Raw genomic sequence first — 24,087 nt, forward strand, 5'->3', positions numbered from 1 at the left:
GGGCTGAGGGGGTCCCTGTTCAAAGTCCAACTAGTTTACAGGACCCTGCACTGGGCTTCCTTCAACTGCTCCCCACAGGGGAAGGGCTCCATGGGGCCAAGGGATGTATCTACCTGGAGTCTGTGCTCGCCGCAGCCTGTACCTTTCTCCCCCTAGACCAGGCACCCAGGACCCCAGAGTTATCTCCCTGAGTGGTCCCAGGCTGCCTTCAGGGGCTGTGTGGGCCTCTTCTCTGGGCACCCCCTTCCAAGGACAGACCACACTGCAGTGGGTGGGTCCCCGAGCCTGGGGCCATGCCTGGAATTGGACGTGTGGGCAGTGATGTTCAGATACATGTCCACGTGGTCCCTTGCCGTGGAGGATGGAGCTGGGGACAGAAAGGGGCGGGCTGCCAGCCACGAGCCTATTTCCTCTGTACCACTTGAATCCGAGAATTCTAAATTCAAACTTGGCCTTCCAGACCCTATGAAGATATATCTGTAAAGAAGGGGGATGAAACATATTTTACTTGACAGTTTGTTGGCTTGACTTTGAACTTTTAATGTTTGGACCTAAGTCTGTGGATATGAATCTCCTGTCCTGGGATCAGTGGTAAGAAGACAAGTGTGCCTGGTGGGGAGGTTGTGGGTGGTGCAGAGGATGACAAGTGGTCTGGACCACTTCTCCCCCCCCCCCTTTTTTTTTTTTGACCAATGCACCCAAGAGAGAGAGGCTCCTTTGAGTTGTGAAGTTCCCAGGCCCAAACAGTCTGTTTTTGCCAGTGTGAGAGGGTTGGGGACGTGTGTGGTGGAAGTGTGGTTCCCTGTTCTGCTTGCCCTGCCTAAATCAGAGTGCTTCCCCCAAATGGCAGCCCCGGCTTCACCAGCTGCTTGGATTCTGTGACCCATTACTGAAGTCATGCCCTCGTTAACACTGTAAACACTATGGCCCTGTTCTTCGGTCCTACCATCTTGTGAAACCCTCACCCTTAAGAAAACCCACTTTCCGCTCCCTGTGCCTTCCCAGCCAGGCTGCCGAGGGAAGATGGAGACAGCCCTGCTACAGGGCAGACTGATCGCCCCACCATCCACTCTCGGCGTCAACCCAGACTCAGCATTGACCGGTCTCCATGCCTACAGTGTTTCTCTGATCAACATTCACTCTTCACTCTTTGCAAAGACTGTTTCAACTTCTTTGCTCTCAGACCTCCAACTGCCTCACCTTTCCCCTCACTGCCCTAGTGACCGTGTCTGTGATGTCACAGGAAGCATCTCTTGTCAGTTTTCCACCAGCAAACCTATACACTTCTGTATCTACAGCCAATCCTCCCATTGCAGTGATAATTACAGAGCCTGAAACAGACAGAAACTGGAGAGGAATCTGCCTCTGAGAGCAGGAATTATACCCTTTGAGATTTGCCAATTTGTGGCTTTTGCTTGAGGGCAGTCTAACACACAAGTAACTTGGGGCAGCAGAAAGCCTCAGTCCTACTAGTTTGAGGTGTCAGAGAAGTGAGTTACAGCTGGTAGAGCACTCAGAAAGTGAAGGGGAAAGTTCTGGAAGGGAGGGAGATGCAGAAAGGATGAACATCCAAGTTTCTGTATAAAACCTGCCCAAATAACTGGCTGATGATTCAACTATACATACCCAAGGGTCTGGCAAAAAAAAAAAAAACAAAAAACTTCAGCTGGACACTGAAAGAATCCAGCAGAGATTTCCACTGCTGCCCATCAGTAGGGACAGAGTTTGGAACTTGAGTCCAGCCTACTTAGACTCCAAAATCACTGTGGATGGTGACTGCAGCCATTAAATTAAAAGAGGCTTGCTTCTTGGAAGAAAAGTTATGACAAACCTAGACATCACATTAAAAAGCAGAGACATCACTTTGCAAACAAAGGTCTGTATAGTCAAAGCTACGGTTTTTCAGTAGTCATGTACAGATGTGAGAGCTGGACCATAAAGAAGGCTGAGCACCAAAGGATTGATGCTTTTGAATTGTGGTGTTGGAAAAGACTCTTGAGAGTCCCTTGGACTGCAAGGAGATCCAACCAGTCAATCCTAACAGAAATCAACCCTGAATATTCATTGGAAGGACTGATGCTGAAGCTCAAGCTCCAATACTTTACCACCTGATGTGAAGAGTGGACTTATTGGGAAAGACCCTGTTGTTGGGAAAGACTGAGAGCAGGAGAAGAGGGTGGCAGTGGATGAGACGGTTGGATGGTATCACCCGAATCCACAGACATGAATTTGAGTAAACTCCGGGAGATAGTGAAGGAAAGGAAAGCCTGGCGTGCTGCAGTTCCTGGGGTCACAAAGAGTTGGACACGACTCAGCAACTGAACAACAACAACAAAAATAAAAATTACTCTTCTGAGAAACAAAACAATCCGGAGTTCACAGAATTCAGGGTACAGAGAGGTCTATTATAATAGCCTGCTTACTTTATCTATGTCAGACACCATCCATAATAAAAAAATTTAAACAAACTAAAACAAGAAAAACACCACTGAACTCCAAACTATTCTTGACTTCCACGTTCCTTGCCAAGGCGGTTTCTTCCTTCTCCTCCCTCCCATAGCTAAACTTCTTGGAAGCGCTGTCTACACGAGCCGCTTCCATTTTCCCATCTTCCACTGAAACATGTCGTTACTTAATAATGTGCAGCCAACACTGCTCCTGCCAAGGCCCCGGATGATGTCCACTCCAGAAATACAAGCAGCTTTCTGGCCGTCGTCTCCTTTGTCTTCTCAGCAGCATCTGACACTTTGAGCCTCTGGCTTCGGTGACTCCGCTCTCGTGGTTTTTCTTCCACCTCTCAGGCTGCTCCTTCTTAGGACATTCCCGCTGGATCGTCCCCCCACTAGGTGTTAGAGCTCCTCCCGAGTTTGCACTGCCCCGTTCTCCTTCTCACTCTTCCTCTTTCTCTATATGGTCTCATCAGTGTCCAAGGCTTTTGGCCAGTGACTCTCAAAGATCTGCAGACCAGAGTTCTTCATTTTTGGTACTACTGACATTTTGAGTGGGATAATTCTTTGCTGTGGAGGGTGGGGATGTCATGTGCGCTGTAGATCGTTGGGCAGCGTCCCTGTCTCTACCCACTAGATGCCAGTAGCATCCCCCACACTGCTGTGAGAGCCAAAAACCTCTCCAGACATCGGTAAATGTTCCCTGGGGAGAAAACGTGCCTCTGATTTTAGAGCCATTGTTCCAGACATTTACATTCAACTGCCTGCCTGCCATCTCCCTTCATACGTCTCAAAGGCACTTTAAACTTCACCTGTCCAAAACCAAATTATGATCTAAACGTGCATCTCTATGAATCAAAGACAAGAAAAAAAAAAACTCAAGACAAACCTGATTCTCCTCTCCTGCTCCCTTTCGCAGTAACTATTTCCCCAGGCATGTAGTTTAACAATCCCAGACCCCCGGAAGCATCTTCGACACTGTCCTTTTTCCCTTCTATGTAACCCCTGCCAAGTCCTTCACGTCTGCTCTGGAATTACCTCCTGGTTCATACACTTCTTTCACCCATGACACCACTGACCTGGTCCAGACTCCCAATACAGCTGTTCCCTAAAGCACCACAATAACTTTGTGACATCCTCTCTTCCTAATCTAGTATCTACACAAAAGAAAGAGCAATGCTCTTGAAATCAAAGCCTTATTGTGTTTTTGGCTATGCCTCTCAACTTGCAGGCTCTTAGTTCCCTGATAGGGATTGAACCTGGGCCATGGCAGTGAAAGCACCAAGTCCTAACCATTGGACCACAGAAAACTCCAAAAGCTTACTTTGTTATCCCCTGTGATAAATATGCTTCATGTCTTTCCACGGTTCTTGGGACAAAGACTCAAGTCCTCAGCCTGGTCCACCTACAAGGCCCTGTGTGGTCTGGCCCTTGACAACTTCTTCACTTTATCCTTATTTCTTTCTCCAGTCATTGACCACGCTGGCCTTCTTTCCATTCCTCCGCGTGTCAAGACTGTCTCAGTCCGTGGCCAGTTCACACACTGTTCCCTTTGCCTGGCAGCCCTGGTCTCTGCATTCTATCAATATGCTTAGTTAATTCCTACTTATTTTTCAGATGACTTCCAAGTCAAATTTGGGGCTCTTTGTTATAATTCTCAAGTATCCCATCCTTACACACACAAACCTATTGCAGTTATTTATGTGGTTATTTAGTTAAATGCTACTCTCATTAGACTGTAAACTTCACTGGGTCAAGGCAAGCATTCACTCTCTTGTTGTTGACCACTGTATACCTAAACCTAGTCCATAATAGATACTCATACATAATTTTTGAAGAAATGAGTAAGTGAACTACAAGGATGGTTGAAGGCTGAGTGATGAAGATGAAAGGTATAGAGTTTGGTATAAGTTGGGTGTAAGTTGGAGTGAAAGAAACTTTCATGTGGCCTATGTTGTATCATGCTCAAGGGATCAGTGTGCTGGGCTTGGTGGTACTGGGCTGTGCTTGTGGCTCAGAGCAGGGAAATACATCTATGAAGGCAGTGGACAGGCCAGTGGGGAGACAAATTCCAGAGCCTAAGACTTGGGAGTTGCCAGGCTCTTTCCACCATGTTAACTGGGGACAATGTGGGTCTTCGAATTAACTTACTCATTAGGTTTGAGAGCAAGTTCCAGGAATTTTCTGGGCTACTCTAAAATGACCATAGGGCACTTAGTTGTATCCATCAAGACAAAAACAAGAATCAGATTGGTTTCCTGGAACTTGTTGCTAAAGATCATCTCTATGCAGTTTGAGTTTGGAAAAAAATCATACTCTGTTGATAGTAATGAACTTCAAAGACTTCCCTGGATGAGAGAAACAGTCACACATGGTGGGCATCCTGAAGTTTAAATACTGGTACCTGCCTTGGGGTCTTCCCCAGTGGCTCAGTGGTAAAGAACCCGCCTGCAGTGCAGAAGACACTGGTTCAGTCTCTGGGTGGGGAAGATCCCCAGGAAGAGGGCCATTCCAGTATTCTTGCCTGGATAAGCCTATAGACAGAGGAGCTTGGTGGGCTACAGTCCATGCGGTCACAAGAGTAGGGCAAGACTGAAGTGACTTAGCATGCACGCACGCATCTGCCTTGGTGTCAGCAGCAGGGTAAGCAGGCCGAGTTGAGCCTGTATGCCTGGGACCTTTCAGAGAAGCACCCTCTCTATTTCCAACCAGCTGCTGCTCCGAGGTTTGGCCTGAGGAGGCCTTGTTAGGGACTGTGACTCTTCGTTAGCTTCTATTTTTCCACAGCCGCAGTTCTGATATTCAAAAGCAATTTCCGCACCCCTCCCTGGCCAGGTCGTCTGGAACTAGTCACGTGGAACAACAGTGCTAACAAAGGGGCCCATTCTTTCCAGCTGGAAAAACCAGGTCTCAGCCCAAGGCTCACTGATGACTCACTGGGTGACCTTGGGGAAGTCATTTACTCATGTTAATTAATTCTTATGACGCATTCCTGGCCTCTAGAAGTTCTTAACCCTGACCTGTTTTGGAAATGTCCCTTAGAGCCAAACAACTCCTCTTCTCAACATTACTTTTTACAAGATAGAGGCTTAGTAATGATATTTAGCAAAAAGCTCACATGTTAAGATTCAGGCACCATTTTAGACCTTAGCAAAGCTCTCAAGTGATTAATTCTAAACACAGGAAAAGTATGATTATGGAAATAATTGGCTACATTAAAATAGGCTCTCTTTGTGGCAGATAAGAAGAGGGTGGAGGGACATTTCAAATGATTGTTTTTAAACTGAGATTTGAGCTACAAAAATTTCAAAAGATGACTTTTTTTCCTTTTTTGCATATATAATTTTATGCTCTGCAGGGATCACAGTGCAAAAATAAAACTGAAATATATTAACAGCTTTTAATGACTTCTCAAAGTGCATTTCCATTTATTACATAACTCACAGCTACCAATCTTCCCCAAAGGATTGCCCTGGAAGAGGATTTTGAGATATCCAGTCCAAAGACCTCACTATATAAACGAGGACATGGAAATTCAGAGAGGTGAGGTGATTTCCCTGAGGTCACACAGCTCACAAGAGGCAGAACCTACCTGAACCAAGATGCTAAGTCCAGTGTTCTTTCTGTTGCCCCAGACTGCCTATTCCTTCCGGAGACCTAGTTCCCAATGAAGAGCTAGGGACTTGGACCAAAATAGGAGCATCATAGATGCTCATTGGAACCACTGATGAAAGATTTCTCTTGATGCATGTTGGTGAGGAAGTAAAATGTGCAGAGTGAGGGATTATGAGGTTAAACAAATGGACTGTGGGGTCCAGCAGGATCCTAGGGGGAAATCCTTTGTCCATCTCTCCACTTCCTACCTAAACTGCATCCAGACCAGCTCAAAAAGTAGGTATTTCCAGGGAAGACCTCTTAGATGCCCTCAGCAACCTATTTTCAGGTTTAACTACTTCCACTCAAAGGATGGGGCGGGCATTAGTTTTTCCAGCAATACACGGTGATGGGGTTGGTTCTTATCTCTGCCGTCATGAGGTTCTGACCAAGTGAGAAACGCAGACGCTCACTTCTCTGCCTTCCTTCTTAGTGGCTTCAGGAAGAATACTTCAGTGCCTGGGAGGGGCACTGACCCACACCTGCTCAGTCTCACCAGAGATCTCTGGCCCATGCAGTCCTGGGCACTGGCAAGGGGATTTTCAGGGATTACTTCCAATAAGACAGATCACTAAGAGTGATGAGGGTGCAAGCGACTCCAGAGAAGTTCAGAGAAACGGCAGGGGGAGGTGGCAGAGAGGAGGGGTTAAATATATGTGCTCTGCGGCCGCAGCACCAGGGTTCAGAGCCTGCCTGCCTTCGCTCCTCACTGGCCGAGTGGCTGTGGACAGGCCACCCTTCCCCAAGCTGCAGTTCCTTACCTGTAAGATGGAGAACCTGACCGGAGCTGCTTCATGCCTGTTATAAGGATCAACTGTGACAACGCATATTCAAAGAGTTCACTATGGCCCCTGCTGGCGTGTAGTAAGTGCCCAACAAATGGCAGCTCTAAGAGTTGCTGGGTTGGTGTAGTTAGTGGTTAGGAGTGCAGGCTGGGGAGTCAGCATCCAGATGCTGGCAAAATGCCCAGCAAGGAACTGCTCATAGTAAGTGCTCAGTAAACACTCAGAGCTAATCATTCATTCATATTTTAGTGAGACTTCTACCAAGTCAATGTGCGTGCTTGTCAGGAACTAGGGTTGACAGTTCAGTGTGCCTTTGGTGAAACAGGAAGGCAATCAAAGTTTGGTAGAAAATCTTGCAGGATGAGGGTCACCGAACGAGGGCAAGACAGAGTTCTTTGGTGATGCACTGTTGGGACTAAAAGTTTCCATGTTCCCTGCAAGAGCTAGTGTTCAATAAGGATGAGATCAAGGGCAGCTGGAAAGGGAATACACGTCACGGAAGAGCAATATTCATCCACTCTGTCATTCAACCATCCATTCGCTCATCCCCTGAACAGGCTCTTTGATATCTCTGGAACCCCATTCAGCCCTTTATGTACATCATCTTATTTCTCACACAAAGCTCTCAGATGGGCTTCCTCCCCATCTCTATAGATGAGATTCAGATGGAAGCGATGTGAAGGCAGAGGTGAGGTTTAAACACAGGATTCTTGGAAGTTTGGAAACATGGCTCCTTCATGCGTGTGATTTGGGACCAGTCACTTCGACTTCATGGCAAATAGATGGGGAAACAGTGGAAACAGCGGCTGGCTTTATTTTTCTGGGCTCCAAAATCACTGTAGATGGTGATTGCAGCCATGAAATTAAAAGACACTTACTCCTTAGATGGAAAGTTATGACCAACCTAGACAGCATATTAAAAAGCAGAGACATTACTTTGTCAACAAAGGTCCGTCTAGTTAAGGCTATGGTTTTTCCAGTGGTCATGTATGGATGTGAGAGTTGGACTATAAAGAAAGCTGAGCGCCTAAGAATTGATGCTTTTGAACTGTGGTGTTGGAGAAGACTCCTGAGAGTCCCTTGGACTGCAAGGAGAGCCAACCAGTCCATCCTAAAGGAGATCAGTCTTGGGTGTTCTTTGGAAGGACTGAGGCTGAAGCTGAAACTCCAATACTTTGGGCACCTGATGTGAAGAGCTGACTCATTGGAAAAGACCCTGATGCTGGGAAAGATTGAGGGCAGGAGAAGGGGACGACAGAGGATGAGATGACTGGATGGCATCACCGACTCAATGGACATGGGTTTGGGTGGACTCCGGGAGTTGGTGATGGACAGGGAGGCCTGGCGTGCTGCAGTTCATGGGGTCGCAGAGTCGGACACGACTGAGCGACTGAACTGGACTGGCTTCAACTCTCCGTGTCTCAGTTTTCCCTTCAGTAAAGTGGGAACGGTCGCTTCTCCATTATGGAGTGACCGCGAGGACCAAGCAAGGCGAGTTCACACACTCTGTACACTGTAAAGGCCTGCAGATATGCGAATCCTCATGGCTGTCTGACCTTGGGACAGGTCAGATAGCTGCGAGAATCCTGGGAGTTCTATGGGGATTCTGAGCGGGGGCGGGGCCTCTCTGGTTTCCTGGAGGCCCTTTCTGGCTGAATGGGCTAGTATTTTGGGTGCCAATTTGCTCTAGGTCTATTTCAATCTTCTTGGTGAGAAGAAGCCACCCTCCCCCACAACCCTGAACCCTACCCAGAATGCGGCCACGTGAGACGCTGCCGTGATGGCTGGTGTGATGCTCTTGGTCTATTCTGGGGCACAAAAGGGGGCAGGAAGGCGGGGAGCTCCAGGGAGCACTGGGCCTGGCTCCGCTGAGACGCACAGGCACCTCCGGCTTTTGAGTGAATGCAGGCGGCCCTGGGGAACCCCTGGGCGCTGAGCACCCTGCAGGGAGCTTTGGCAACCTGAGTACTCATCAAGGCTAAAGACTCCTCTGAGGAATCAGAACAGACGCCCTTGGCTGCTCCTGGTGCTGTGACGATGGGCCTCTGTCTGAGAGGCGCTCACAGGGATCTCTCACGTTAACAGCCCTTAACTGAAACAAGAAAAAAAACAAAAATAACTTTGGCTTCTGATTACTTTCCCCAAGTTTTTCCTGTTTACTTCAGGGAAACAATTTTGAAATTTCAGGAAAGAAAAAAATAAATATATACATAAAGAATCCAGCAAGCTGCCAACCTATGGAATCAGGGCTTAAATGAATATATGCCCTGCTTTACAGAACATACCTGAAAAGTTGTGAGTTGTGTCCACCTCTTTGAGGCCCTATGGGCTATAGGATGCCAGGCTCCTCTGTCCATGGGATTCTCCAGTCAAGAATACTGGAGTGGATTCCCATGCTCTTCTCTAGGGGATCTTCCCCACCCAGGGATCGAACCTGGGTTTCCTGCACTGAAGGCGGATTCTTTACTGCTGAGCCACCAGGGAAACAAAATACACCTAAAACAATACTGTGTGTGTATTTGGGAGGTTACTGTTCAAAGGGAGACTGCAGAGAATTGTCCAGGAACATAAATCACTGTCCCCTGGTTTACAGCTTTCACAAATTTGAACCTTCCTACTTTGGTTTCTAGAAACAGAACCCAGGTTCCTTCTCAGCCGATGCTTGGACAGCAGGGCCTGAGCAGGAGTGGCTGGAGACAGCGTGCAGCCCTCTCCCGAACGGAGTTCTGGGCTAAATATGTGGCCAGGGAAGGGAAAGCATTCGTGCCTAACAAAAATGAAATACCTCCTTTATTCTCTCACGTACTTAAACTCATTTGGCCTAAAAGACATGTTTGCTCCAGGTCTGACCTGACACTCAGGGGTGCGTGTGGAAAGCTAGTCTGTAATTCACCGTCTGCTCCTTCACTGGGGCTGTCGGTACTGTTCCAGAGGAGGCCACCGCAGGACCCGGCCCTGGAGTGGGGATGACGCTGAGCACAGGCCCCAGGTGACCCACGGGTCATGATGCAGAAGCAGGGAGTAAGCTTTCAGGGCTGCGTGTTCCACAGCATCACCTAGCCACGGCCCACTCTGTGCCACAACATCCTTCAGAGATGCCCGTTACGTAAATCGAGATACTGGCACTCTGGGTAAAGCAGAGGTAAGAGCCTTCCTTCTTGGAGGATCTTCTCATTACTCTTCATCTCAGCAATCACTGTTCCCACAGCAGAGCTCAGGCAGTGACAGCAGAGGAGAAGAATTCCTATTTGGAGCCGGCGCTATGGCACTGCAGGTTAGCGGCTGTTATTTAGAACAGTACGTCTTCAGCGCACAGCTCCTCCCTCGAGATGGCATGTTCTACGAGGGCAGGAAGAGCCCCCCTGGGGCTCAGCATAGCACCTAGCACACAACGGGTGCTCCAGAAGACAAATACGTGTTGGGTATGCTGAGCGGTCCAGAATGTGGGTGCTGAAATGAGACAGAGCTGAGCCTCTATGTTTTTAGTTAGAAATAGGGCATACAATAACACCTATCTCAACGTGTTTCTGTGAGGATTCAATGAAATAACAGGTCAGGCAGAGCGATAGTGCTTGGCGTGCAGTAACCACTCGCAAATGGTGGCTGATACTGGTTACTTAGACTAGGAAGCTATAACATCCAAATATTTTCTGGGTGACAGAAAATTCCAAGCCAAGAAAATAAAACAATTCAGAATTGAATTGTGTGCCTCCCTCTAAAAAAGACATACTAAAACCTTAACCCCTGGTGCCTTCTGTGGAAATAGGGTCTTTGCAGATGTCATTAAGATGAGGTCATTAGGTCGTTTCCATGTCCGAGCTATTGTAAATAGCGTTGCAATGAACACTGGGGTGCATGTGTCTTTTGGAATTATGGTTTTCTTCAGGTAAAATAATAATAATAAAAAAAGATGAGGCCGTTAAGGAGGTCTTTCACTCAAAATGGGGTTTCCCACATGGCTCAGCAGCAAAGAATCCGCCTGCCAATGCAGGAGACACGGGAGTCATGAGTTCAATCCCTGGGTAGGGAAGATCCTCTGGAGCAGGAAATGGCAACCCGCCCCAATATTTGTGCCTAGAAACTTCCATGGGTAGAGGAGCCTGATGGGCTACAATCCATGGGGTCACAAAGAGTCAGACACGACTGGGTATGCACATACTCCATCCAAAATGACTGGCGTCTTTATGAAAAGAGGCGAAGATGGGGACATACGGGGAGAAGAAGGCCCTGTGGTGATGGAGGCAGAGGTTGGAGTAGGGTGTCTACAAGCCAAGCGATGTCAGGGACCACTGGCAAACTACAGGAGCGAGTGGGAAGGACTCTCCTCTACAGATCTCAGAGAGACCTCGACTCTGTCGACACTTGTCAGACTTGCAGGCTCCAGAACTGTGGGACAATGAATTTCTGCTGTTTTCAGCCACTCTTGGCCTTTGTTGCAGGGAAGCTAGTACACCAGTATCCAATTTTTGTGCAGTGCCCACAGCCAGGGGTGATCCTGATTTCTTCTCTGAACCTGTCTTAAAACAGTCTGTGGGATTTTGTCAGGGCAAGTGCAGGAGAGGTTTCCTCCCACTGGCAAAGGCCTGTAAATGACAACACTATCTCCACTTTTCATCAGGAGCCAGAAAATTCTCTTGAATTTTAGAATTCAGTTACACTGAGAAAGAAAAACAAAGATAACGCTCACTTAAGAGAATGCTTTTTCTTGAGAAAAAGACTCTTAGCCCTTATCTCCCCCTGCAGAGGAGGGACCCTCAGAAGTTTCCTAAAATAGAAGTGAGAGAGGAAAAAAAAAACAACAACCAACAAAACCCACTCAAAGAGACATCATTCATTTAGGCTTCCTGGCACCAAGTCCAACAAAAAAAGGAGGACTTAATTAAAGCAGGGTCAGTGACATCAGGCAAACCACCGAGGCCCGGCTCAGGAGGAGGGACGTGAACTTTCAATTTGGGAACAAAGGCTCGCTGTTGCCACGGAACCACCATTCCGCACATTTTTGGCAGCAAGGAAACCTGGCCTCCGAAAGCACGCAAGAGGCTATTTTTAAAGCCTAGCAGCAGCCTCCTGGTCTCAACAGCGCAGCTGGAGAAAGTAGGTCGGAGAAGTCCCAGGGCCTGGAGGCCCAGCACCTGGCGAGGCAGAGGCTGAGGATGTGGCGAGGTAGCCGCCCTCCTGGGCGGAATGTAAGCATCACGTTCTCCTCTGTTTCTGCGAAACGTCCGCCCGCGGGGGAGTGTGAATAAAGGTGCGGGGAACACCTATCCGTGGCAGGTCACTCACAAGCCTGCCTGGGTTTTAGTTTCCATCTCGAGGGACGTTTTGACTCTTAACCCACTGAACCATAGCTCACCTGCCGGCCCTCCTACCGCCCCTGCTGTTGTTTCCGCTTGTCTCCCTCGGAGGCGGGCAGGTGTCCCCTCCCACCCTGAGATGGCCCCCTTTCCTCCTGGCCCTCCAAGATGACAGTAAGGGAGGGTGCCTGCCTTCGCAGTGAGGCATAAAGGCGTGAACTGGAGTTCCAACCGTGCCATTCGACTCCGGCAGCGGGGCTGGGGCGGGCGGGGCTTCCTTGAGGGTACCGCCTGCCGTGCCCCTGGCTTCATGCATCCAGCTTTAAGCAGCCAGCATAGTGCTGGGATCCTGGGAAATAAGGAAGAATGGGACTTTACCTCTGATCCAGTGGAATTTTTTGTTCTAGGCAGACTAGGAAAGAAAAGAAAATAGAGTATAATGGGCAACAATGGAGATTCGCTTAGAGGGTGGGGAGATGACAGAACAGGCAACCTCTGGATGGCTGCCATAGAGCCTCAGAGCTGGGCGGGGAGCCCCACTGGGCCCTTCCCTCTCACCCTCTCTCCTCTTGCTGCTGTTGGACAGTTTCCTTCAAGTAGACCTGAAGCATCTGGAGAGAAGGGACCGTGTCCTCCACTGATAGCCATGGGTCCCCCCAGTAGAGCCCTATAAACATCGTGTCCACTTCAAAAGGGAATCTCTGAACAGACTGCTTTCTCTCCTCTGTGTGGGAATGGAGTGGTCGGGAAAAGGGCACTAGAAAATTTCCACTAGTATATCCAGCTCTGTGAGTGTTAAAAAGTTATAAGATGTCTCTGAGCTTGCTTCCCCATCTGAAAAATTCATCAATAGAAGGTATATCACATAGCCTGTAGAAATCTATGGGTCTGTGACATAATCTGGGCTTCCCTGATGGCTCAGTGCTAAAGAACCTGCCTGCCAATGCAGGAGATGTGGGTTCGATCCCTGCGCTGGAAAGATCCCATGGAGAAGGAAATGGCAACCCACTCCAATATTCTTGCCTGGGAAATCCCATGGACAGAGGAGTCTGGCAGGCTACAGTTCATGGGGTCACAAGAGTTGGACACTTAGGTATTAAACAACAACAACAATGACATAATCTAGCAAGCCCTGAATGTTAGATCTAGAACGGTTGCAAGAGCATGAATTTGCAGGTAGACAGACCTGGACTCAAATCCCAGGTCTTACCCTTAGTATTACGAACCTCACTGAGTGTCAGTTGCTCATTACTAAAATGGGGCTCAAGTTAATAGTTAAATCCATCTCATTAAGCCAATGTGAGCATTAAATGAAATAAGGTCACAAAGCAGCCTCTTAAAAAATCTTAAACTGGAACATAAGATGTGTTTCTCAAATGAATGAATGTCAGTTTCTCTCTAAGAGACACAGAAATGCATGCTGCGGTTCCTAAGTAGGGTGACCACATATTCTAGTTTGCCTGTGTCTTGACACAATTATTTGTTTTTCCTTTCACTCTCAAAAACTTATAGAACTGCAGGTCCAGCCTATTAAATTCAATACTGCAAACATGTATTGGGAACCTAGCAGGCAGGGTCAGGGTCATCTTTTGGTGGCATCATTTGAACCCTTTCCCAGTGTAGTCTTTAAAGTCATTAATATGAACCCTACTGGTAACAAGCATCTGTGAAGTGTGTAGTAGCACCAACAGTCTTTTGCTCTCTATGAATTTTGGGAACAATCTACAACATAGCCTGTGCCAAACTCTGCAGAGTGGGTGTTGAATCCACACAGAGGAGGGAGCCTTCAAGGCTTTAAACCTACGAAACTCAGGCTTGTCTTGGCTCTTTGAAGGCCTGGTCTTTGGCCTCAAGTAAGTCATGTCATTTTTACTGCAGTTGTGATAAGTAAAATGAAGAGAGAAAGAGAAGAAACCAGTATTTGTTTCATTCCTGCTATGGTCTGAATGTGTCCCTCCATATGCTGAAATCCTAATGTCCAATGTGATGATATTAGGAGGTGGGGCCTTTGGGTGGAGCCCTCCTGAATGAGATTAGTGCCCTTATATGTGAGGCTCTGAAGAGTTTCCTAACCCCTTCTACCATGTGAGGATAAAAGGACAAGTCTATTATCAAAAGTGAGCCCTCATCCATGCTATTGACCATGCCAGTGCTCTGATCTCAAACTTTCAGCTTCCAGAACTGCAGAAATAAACTCCTCTTGTTTATAAGCCACCCAGTCTGTGGTATCTTGCTACAGCGGCCAGAATGGATTAAGACAGCTCCCCGTGGGAGCATTTTGTAAATGCTACACCATTTCCTCACCACCGTGAGCCCAGGAAGCTGCCATCATTCTCATTCACACCTGGGAGTACTGAGGGTCCTTGAGGCAACATCGCTGAGGCAGGAAGTAGCCTAAACAGTAAGGCAAGCAGGTAAGAGGTCATCACGCTTTCATATCTGTCTTGCTGAAGCTTCAGAAGATATTTGTAAAACACTAAGCCCCCTAATAGACAGGCTTCTATTAACATAGAGAAAAACTGGAATAAGTTTCTAAGTGTTCCAACTATTTTTTTTTCTTCCTGGAATTTGCACATATCATTCGCTGCTCTGATGTCTTTGATTAGGAGATGCTTTTTGGCAGGAGAAAATTGTTCGAGTCGAATTCCAAGGGTTGAGGAATTTCTCCATCTGTTCTCTTTGAATCAGGAGGATCATGATAAAGTGTAGAATAAGAAACTGAAAGAAAGTGTGGTTTTCATTTTTAAGAAAGCCTGTGTACACGGAAAGCTGGTGAAAAGTGTATTTCCATCACATCATTAGCTGAGTGAACAATTTATAATCTGGAGGGAAAAAAGGCCCCATAGATGAAAATTTCAGCTGAAACTGACACCCCTGTTCAAATAGCAAATCACTTCAGAATCTGAAAATTCTAATTTTGCAACTCACAGACGCTTCCAATTAGAACGGGGAAGGTTAGTGTGGTTTCAGCTGTTACTTGAAAATATTAAAACATGCCAAGAAAACTCAGGGTCGGTACAAAGGAGTTTCTTTTTCTACTGAAATATTTACTCCTCCAAAAATAATAATCACAGAGACGTCAGGCCCCGTTTCCCCCAAGAAGTCACACTTAACACTCTTCACTTTCTTTTATGGCTGGGAACGTGGCACAGACCCACACATGCCTCCACTTTCTAAAACAAACACACACCTTCCTGCCGTCTGGAAGGCTTTGAGTTAATCTGGGTCTGTGGGCAATAAGTTTTTGGAACGTGGCTCTGTTCTGACATGAACTTCTGATTTATCCAAGCAAATAATCATCAAACCTGAGAGTCTGAAACTGCTATACCTCTGACTCAGAGGCCCTGCCAGTAAGTCGCTTGTTTACAGGTATGTGCAAGACTGGGAGAGAGAAACATCCTGTTTTTCCAAAGCAGGTTGAAGAAGTAGCCAGCATAGTTTTTTCTAAGTGAGTCATAAATCTCTGTAGCCTCAGTTTGAGGAATAGGCTGGGAGCGCAGAACCCTGTCAAGAAACAACAGGCCTCTAAGTAAAGGGCCAGCTGAAGTTGTACAAGCTCAGATCCATTTTATGCTAGCATGTAGGAGACGATTCTATGGTCAGACATCTGAGCCCTGTCTTGAAGCAATTTGTAAGCGGAAGATTCTGCCCACTTTAATTTGTCGTGTAAACAGTTCTGGAGTTATCACCGCATATTAGTCATGAAAGCTGGAATCTGATAAAGAGAGCAGAATGCAGTTTTCAGAGAGGACAAAAGTTCACTGGGAAAACATATGTGCAAACCTCAGGGACCCTGATCAGTGGAAGCAAATGCAAGAGACAGCTAAGTGCCTGGAACCAAATGAATGAGAGAGCCACTCATCAGGTGTAATCAAGTGGGGATGAGGGGTGTGTGTGTGTGTGGGACATTTAAGTTAATTTATCATTTTGACCGAGTTTAGCCTTTAGATCTTGAGAAAACTCAAGATCAGGAATGTTCAAGGCCAAGAAAATATTTGCTCTGAGATGGCTGGAAAACAACATATGTTTCTCTGGTCAGGAGAAAGTTCCAACTAGATCCACTCAATTCAAAGCCCCAGAGTTACGGTGAAGCTCGAGAGCAGAAGCTCAGATAGACTTAGGCTCAAATCTCAGGTCTTCTGATTAGTAGCCGAGTGACCTTGGCAAATGACTACATCTGAGCCTCAGTTTCTTCATCTGTAAAGTGGGGATAATAAAACATTCCTAATCAAGTTGCCTGAGACAATTAAAAGAGATAACATGTGGAAAGCAGTTAGTACAATGCCTGGCACATTTAGTAAGTGCTCAATAAATGGAAGCTATTTCTACACTTATTCTATGTAAACTATCCTAGAGAATCATTGCTATCCCAGGCTTACTATGGATAGAAAAACGTATTGAGTAAGGATGAGAAAAGTTAACTTGATCCGATTATATAGGTATGAGCTATATGCTTGCAATATTACTTCTGTTTCTTGATTAGAATCCCTTGGGTCTATAGAGCTAAGGCTCAAACTGTTAGATGACAGAAATGTCAAGTGGGGACTTGTCTGGGAGACTGTGCTTACGCTGGTGCCACTATGAAAAATTTGTACTGGTACACTGAGAAACATAGCAGGTCCAGCCTTTTCAATTGGTTGTTTAAGCTAAAGCACTCATTCATGAATTAATTCAATAATTACTTTTTGTGACAAGACCTGTTCTGGGCACTTGGAATGTTCATTTCAGTTAATAAAACAGGCAAAATCCTCTGCGCTTATGGAACATATATTCATCCATTCACTCAATCAGAGCAGAGATTGATGGAGCACATCTCTAAATAACTACCGGAAAACAATGTAGTAATTTCATTAGTAGCCTAGTAGCAGAGGCCACTGTGGACAGACTTAGAGGAAGGAGCCAAATATTCTGAAAGCAAGAGTGTGGGGACACAGGGACCTCCCTGGTGGTCCAGTGGCTAAGACCCTGCACTCCCAACGCAGGGGGCCCAGGTTTGATCCCTGGTTGGGGAACTAGATCCCTCATGCTGCAACAAAGATTTTGAATGCCACAATTAAAGATTCTGCATACTGCAACTAAGATCTGGCACAGCCAAATAAATACACAACTTAATTAATTTTTTTTTTTAAGTATGGGCACAGAGACTAAGGAGGGAGCAAGAGAAGAAGACATTTTGGATGATTTTAAAGAGTAAGCAGGAATTTGCTGTTGGGTAAGATGGGGAAGGACTTCACAGGTAGAACCCACCTGCCGATTCAGGAGACATAACAGACGTGGGTTTGATCCCTGGGTTGGGGAGATCCCCTAGAAGAGGGCATGGCAACCCACTCCAGTATTCTTTCCTGGAGACTCCCATGGACAGAGAAGCCTGGCAGGCTACAGTCCATGGGGTTGCAAAGAGTGAGACAGGACTGAAGTGACTTAGCACGCACACACAAAATAAGAAGGAGCATTAGGCAAAGCAAACAATTGCTGGTTTCTGTCAATTAGGGAAGCATTTGGTAGAATGTAAGATTAAAAGGAAGCATAAAATATAAACTGCAGTAGCTTATTTCAGAAACTCATCTGTCATCAATCACTGACTAATTAAACTCTGGTTTTTACTTTGTTTCTAATCTAAGGCTAAGTAGAAAACAGCTTTTATTTTTCCCTAAATTATCCCATCAGATGAGAACAGCTGAGTCGGCTCCAACTTGAGTTTGATTTCTGATGTTCTATTTACCCAGAGGAGGCTTTATGAAATTATGGTCCATGTGCTACCAATATAGTCTATAAATTTCATGCAGAATAATAAATTGTGGACAGTTTTAAGACAGAGATTCTTGTGCTCCACTCCTGACTCAATGAATCAGAACCTTGGGAAAGAAAGCTGGAGTCTGTAATTTCTTAAAGTGGACTCTTAGGACAAAAGTTTAAAACCAATGGCCTGGGAAGAGGTTTACTTTTAAACACTCCTCCCCTCCCCCTCATTTTTGGTTTGATCATCAAAATCATTTAATTGCCTATTTAATTGCTAGAATTATCTAGCCAGCACGTTACCTGATTTTCTCTACTGCTACTTGAATTCTAATTTAGTGCACCATCTTTGTCTGGAAACAGAGAAGTTTCTCTGCTTGTCACTCCTGGTTACGCCCACTCCCACCCCCATATGAGCCAAGGAGGTTTACTCCAGCTTCATCTATTCTTCCGATCAGTGAAAGTGTTACCATGACAACCTCACATCCAAGTCCGTCCACTTGGCTGCACATGAGAAGCACAGCTGGCTCATGCCAGGTCCATTTTGCACTGGCAGGCAAGGGCAATCTATTGCCCTCACCACCTATTCATAGTGAGGACCGGACAAAGTTATTAACCCTTTTGAACCAAAGATTCTGGAAATGCAGGTCCTGATCTCATTGACAGGCCTGGATGTGGGGATAAAGTCATTTTGCAAATAATAAACTCTTTTCTTTAATTATCCAGTAACATGGAAACTCCTTGCAGCTACATTTATGTCCCCAGCCTCGCTTTTAAATCCAGTTAAACTCCAGAGACAGTTATCAAGTTCCTACTATGTTCCAGTCCTGGGCAAGTCTTCCTGTTGAATATTTTTAAAGGAATCCAATGTAATTTATATTGGTATTAAAAAAATTAGGGCATAATGCATTTTAAACAAAATTAGAGTTAAAGCTCTTTGTTTTTAAGTAAGGAGCCATTAATAGAAGCTCACTCCTCAAAGATCTATTAGAAGTCATCAGGAAAATAAGACTCCAAGTTTCTTTTACCCTGTTTTATCCTGTTCTATCTACTGATCCTTCCATCCGCCCTTCCTTTCACCTAACAAGGCATGTACCTAGGCTCTATCCGGGGTGCTGGGCATCAAATGATGAGCTAAACAGATATGGCTCCTGCCCACTGGATGCTTAGAGTCAGTCCAGTAGTGGAAGGACTCCTGAATAGCAACTAGAAGGTGGCCAAGTCTAGGTTCTGTTCTCTTACAGTTTGTACAGCCTGGGGAGTCAAACTCTGAATCCCTCATTTCCTCATGTGAACACTGTTGCCCTCTCTGTTTCAAAGCTGTTTGGTGGGATTGCATTTGAATTCATTTTGAAACTTCAAAGTGCTAGACACAGACAAGTAACACAAATCAAGCTTGGTTCAAATGGTGGGAAACACCCCTCTCTCTCTGCACAGAGCCAGGGGACCTGACTTCCAGCCCTACTGTTTCTACTGACTTGTGCCCCTGGGGAGGAGGTGCCATGTCCCATCTAGGCCTTGATTTGAGCTCCATGATCCGGTCACCATAGGCTGCAAGCAAAGGCAAACCTGTGACGCGCTGAGCTCAAGGGTCTCTTAAGAGCTAATTGATTCCACCTCTTTACAGCCAGGGCCTCACCTCCTCTTTACAGCCAGGGCCTCACCTGGAGAGATGTAACTATTCTCCAAGTCCTCTGAGGAGGTCAATGTCTCAGCCTGTTTCGGAACCCAGAGCAGGGAGCTGTGTGGGTTTTGGGGAGTGGACCACAGGGGGCACACAGGTAACAGCTGTGCTGGCTGTGCGTGGGGTGGGCTTCAGTGTGGGGCCATCGGGTAGCGACTCAAGGGCGTATCACGAGAGCAGGATCCATGAAGTGCTTGGTGTGTCCTCGCTATGTGCCTGAAAGACTGTGCCTGCCTTTGTGGGTGTAAAGATTCTGCAAGGTGCCAACCCCAGCTCTCCTAACAGGGCACCCTGATGTGGCCCCACATTGCCTGTCTCCCCGCAGGGGACTCCAGCCAAGACCCATGCACAAGGGTTCCTGCAGATCCCTGTTGCTAATTTCATTCAGTCTAAGGAACATGTCAGCTTAGCTGTTGTTCTGGAGAGGACACATGTGTGGACGCATGACTCGGGAATGCTGAGCATCAGCCATGCAGATCTAGAGGGGGTTCCCACGTGGAAGGAGGGAGAGGCTACGGGGCAGGATAGACCGGGGTTTGAGTCCTGCCACTGACCAGCGCTGAGGCTCCGGGCCCGTGGCCCATCACTTCTGAACCTCTCCCCTGTGACTCAGGGACAGGAGCACTTCTGATTTCTCACAGCTGGTTTGAGATGCTAAGAATACAGGTCACGTGACCATGGTGGTCCTGAGCCCTCCGGAGATGCTGATCTGACCCAGATCATTGCAGCAGCTCTGGAGCCCAAGCTCCACGCTCCACGCTGACACAGCACTGCCACGCAGCGCACACCTAACGGTTCTTCCGCTCACGCTCACCTTCACATCCCGCTCGTCTCCACGTCCTACGGGTACCCCTTTCTCCGCATCCTGTGTTTTCACCCTTCACTTCGGCCTCTCAGACCCTGCAAGGCCCTTGTCTCCCTGGACTTCAGCTAACACAGCAATGCCCCGTGGGTGCTCCTCTTAAGGCCTCCGAGGACGATCCTCCTTGCAAAATGCTTTCTCGGAAGCCCCTCCTCAGAAGCATGACTGTGATCCCTGAGGAGCACAATCCTAAGTCCTCACTCGGCTTCACGCTGTCCTTACCTTCCCCGCCCAAGTGATGGAGCAGTCTCCTTACATACGCCGTCTGCGAGGTGATGGTGAGTCCTCTGTCCTGGAGAAGCTCCATCACCAGGGAGGAGAGTCTCAGAAGGACGTGAGGGGCTTTGCAGCCGGGGTTGGAATCTCGGCTCAACCGGGTACTAGACGTGTAAGCTATTTCAGGTTATTGAATCTCAGTGCCTCAGTTTCCTCTTCATGAAAATGGGCTTAATATCACAAAACTGAAAGAGACATTGTGGGGCCTGATTCAAGCACCTGGAGCATCGGAAGCTCTGAATAAATGAATGTGAGCCACTGTTCTAAGCGAAGTGATTCAGATATCCCATCAGGAAGGAACACTGCTCTCAGCTGTAGGTAACAGAAAAACTTTGACTCAACTGGCCGGAAAGAGGAAATTTATTTCTCCTAACAAGAGGTGCAGGGGGAGGTGACTCAGGATTTGTTTACTTGCTGGCTCAAAATGTTACCAAGGGCACAGGCTCCCTCCGTGACCATCCTTGGTGTTATAGGCTTGGTCCCTGCCCTGTTGTCGTGACGGCAGGATGATCACCACAGTTCCCAGGCAGACCGAGGACATCCGGGAAAGAAGGAGCTCTCCTGGGAAGAGAAAACCTTTCCAGAAGTCCTTGGGCAGAGTGCCCTCCCAGCATTTGGGTCAGAATTGTCACTGGTGAGGGAACTTCTCTGTGACTGGCTAGGGATTAATTAGCTCCCACTCCTTGGGGTTGCAGAGGACCAAGACTTCTCAAAGTACACGGCCATTTGGGGGAAGAAAGAACTGGAAAGAAATGTGGGGTTTTTGTTAAGAGGGAAGGAGCGTCTCCTATATTCCCAGTCCTAAGAGCCTGTGTGATTCTTGTTTGTCCCAACCACATCTCTTGCTTATGCAGGTCCTCCTGCTTAGAACTCACACAGTAAATCTTTATGCCAGGAACTGTGCTGGGCCACCTTCCCACCTTGAATCAAAATCCTATTCTCAAGATTTAGATCAAGAACCAACAATTCAGTGGAGATACTTCCTACATAATGTTACCTCTATGTGTTCAAAGTAAACCAGTCAATCCATACCATGCTTTACTAATTGGTTTATATCACCTTAGAGCTGTTCCTCTCTTCAGGTGGGTTGTAAACTCCTTAAGGTCAGGGACCATGAATAAACTATCTTATTCCATTTGGATCTTCCATGTATTTATGGTGGCCAGCCATAAAGATGGCGCTTAATCAATGCTTGTTGAATGGAGTCTGATCGGAAGATAGTTAATCTTTAAGTGCTTTCTCTGGTCAAGGCCTGAAGATACCATGCTGGCACCATGGGACACACAGGGCAGAAAAAAACATAGTTCATTTCCCTCCTAAGGGAAATGCAGGAGAGGAACTCGTATGAGAAGTTGTGTCCAGCTGGAGAAGTCCATCTTTCACCACTCGCTTTACCCTTTGTCTTTTTAGCTTTTTCAGTTGCTCCCCTCCTGTAGCCTTCTGGACGATGCTGATGCTGCACTGGGGCTCCCTGCCTGAGTCTTGCTTCTGTCTCCAGCACCGCAGACACAACCTTCCTGATCTGTTCTTTCCTATTGCTTTTCCCATTCGTACAAAACTTCTTCTTCCCAAGTCCCAGTCCCTGTGATCTAGGCACAGCAGTCCCCAACCTTTGCGTCACCAGGAACCGGTTTCATGGAGCACACAGCCTGGGGAGGGGATGGTTTGGAGATGAGTCAAGTGTCTTGCATTTATTGTGCCCTTTATTTCTATTATTAGTACATCAGCTCTACCTCAGATCAGCGGACATTAGATCCTGAAGGTTGGGCACCCCTGGATGCTGGTTTAATGTTAGTCTCTAAGAAACTAGCTTATAGATAAAGTCTTCAGTGTTACCCACTCAGGGCACCTGAGAAATCTGGGGGATTCCTGTGGGTGCAAGGACATGAACACGACACTGGATTTTGGAGACTGGCCAGCTGGTGGTGGGGTTCTTTCTGGCAAGACAGCCTTCACTTTTCTTCAAGAAATTCCACAACAATGATCTAACTTGTCCTCTAGTCTGGGACCTTTCAAAACAGCTGCTTTATTTGCAGCATCTCTTAAGAAGCCACTCTTTTGGGAGTGAACTTTGCTTGCGCAAACACAAGCTTTTATTTTTATTGACATATAGTTGATTTAAAATAATACATTAGTTTCAGGTGTACAACACAGTGATATGATACTGTTATAGATTATATTTCATTTAAATTTATTAAAAACTAATGGCTATTTCCCCCTGTGCTGTATAATATATCCTCGTTGCTTATCTATTTTATACATGGTAGTTCATATCTCTTAATCCCACACCCCTAACTCACCTCTCCCCCTTCCTTCTCCCACTGGTAACCACTCGTTCGTTCTCTGTGAGTCTGTTTCCGTGAGCAAACACAAGCTTTCGTGCATTTTACAGGCTAATGAGAAATCAAGGTTATTTGAGGAAAGGTCTACTCAACTGCTGCTTGCATGTACGGATTTCCTTCTCAGTAAGGAAATTCTCCCACACCTATTCTTTTGATCACCATGGTTGGGATTGCCAGGGACAAAGGAGGAAAAGGACAGAGTCAGATAAAACAGAAACAAAAATCAGTTTGTTTAAACTGCCAGGGAAATCTGCCTTCGGCTAAAGGAAGTCAGACTCAGAACATCCTGTTCTAGTTAATAAAGCTCATCTGCTTCCAGCTTGAACAGAAAAATAAAATCTCTGTGTCCATGTGGGGCCACTCAACTTTTCCCACCTTTTCACTCTCAGCCACCTACACCCAGCCAGGCTCGTGGACGGAAGGGTGGCCTCTGTCCTCCCCACCCAGCAAGCTGCTCCTTCTGAACGCTAAAGGCAGGTCACGTGCGATGAAGCACAAACTCACTTGCTTGTACGTAAGTCTTCCAGCCTCCTCTAAAAAAGGAAGTCTGGAAAAGAAAATGGCAACCCAGTCCAGTATTCTTGCCTGGGAAATGCCATGAACAGAGGAGCCTGGTGGGCTACAGTCCACAGGGTTGCAGAGATGGACGCAACTTAGTGACTAAATAGCAACAAGAACAAAAGAAGCCATGTCCCTCGGTGACTGAAACCGGTGTAATTCAGACACAAAAATACCAGGATCCTTAGTGGTTTCCAGGAGCAGGTGAGGGGAGGGAGAGACAAATAGGCAGAGCTCAGGGTTCTTAGGGCAGTGAATATACTCTGTATGATGCTATATAAAGCTTTTATTCAGATCCACAGAATGTATGACGCCAAGAGTGAGCTCTAAGGTACTCTAAAGACTCCCGGTGATAATAAGGTGTCAGTGAAGGTTCATGAATTGTGACAAAGGGGCCACTCTAGCGGGAGATGTTGATTATGGGGGAGGCGATGAATGTGTGGGGCCAG

General features: G+C 46.8%; 1 protein-coding gene across 1 annotated transcript in view; it reads right to left on the bottom strand.

Moving 5' to 3' along the window:
* The window catches only part of ME3 (malic enzyme 3), a 227,137-nt gene that overhangs the window by 80,596 nt on the left and 122,454 nt on the right, over positions 1–24,087 (bottom strand). The gene's annotated exons all lie outside the window — the stretch shown is intronic.

This window comes from Capricornis sumatraensis, chromosome 8, assembly GCF_032405125.1.
Source record: "Capricornis sumatraensis isolate serow.1 chromosome 8, serow.2, whole genome shotgun sequence".
NCBI lineage: Eukaryota > Metazoa > Chordata > Mammalia > Artiodactyla > Bovidae > Capricornis > Capricornis sumatraensis.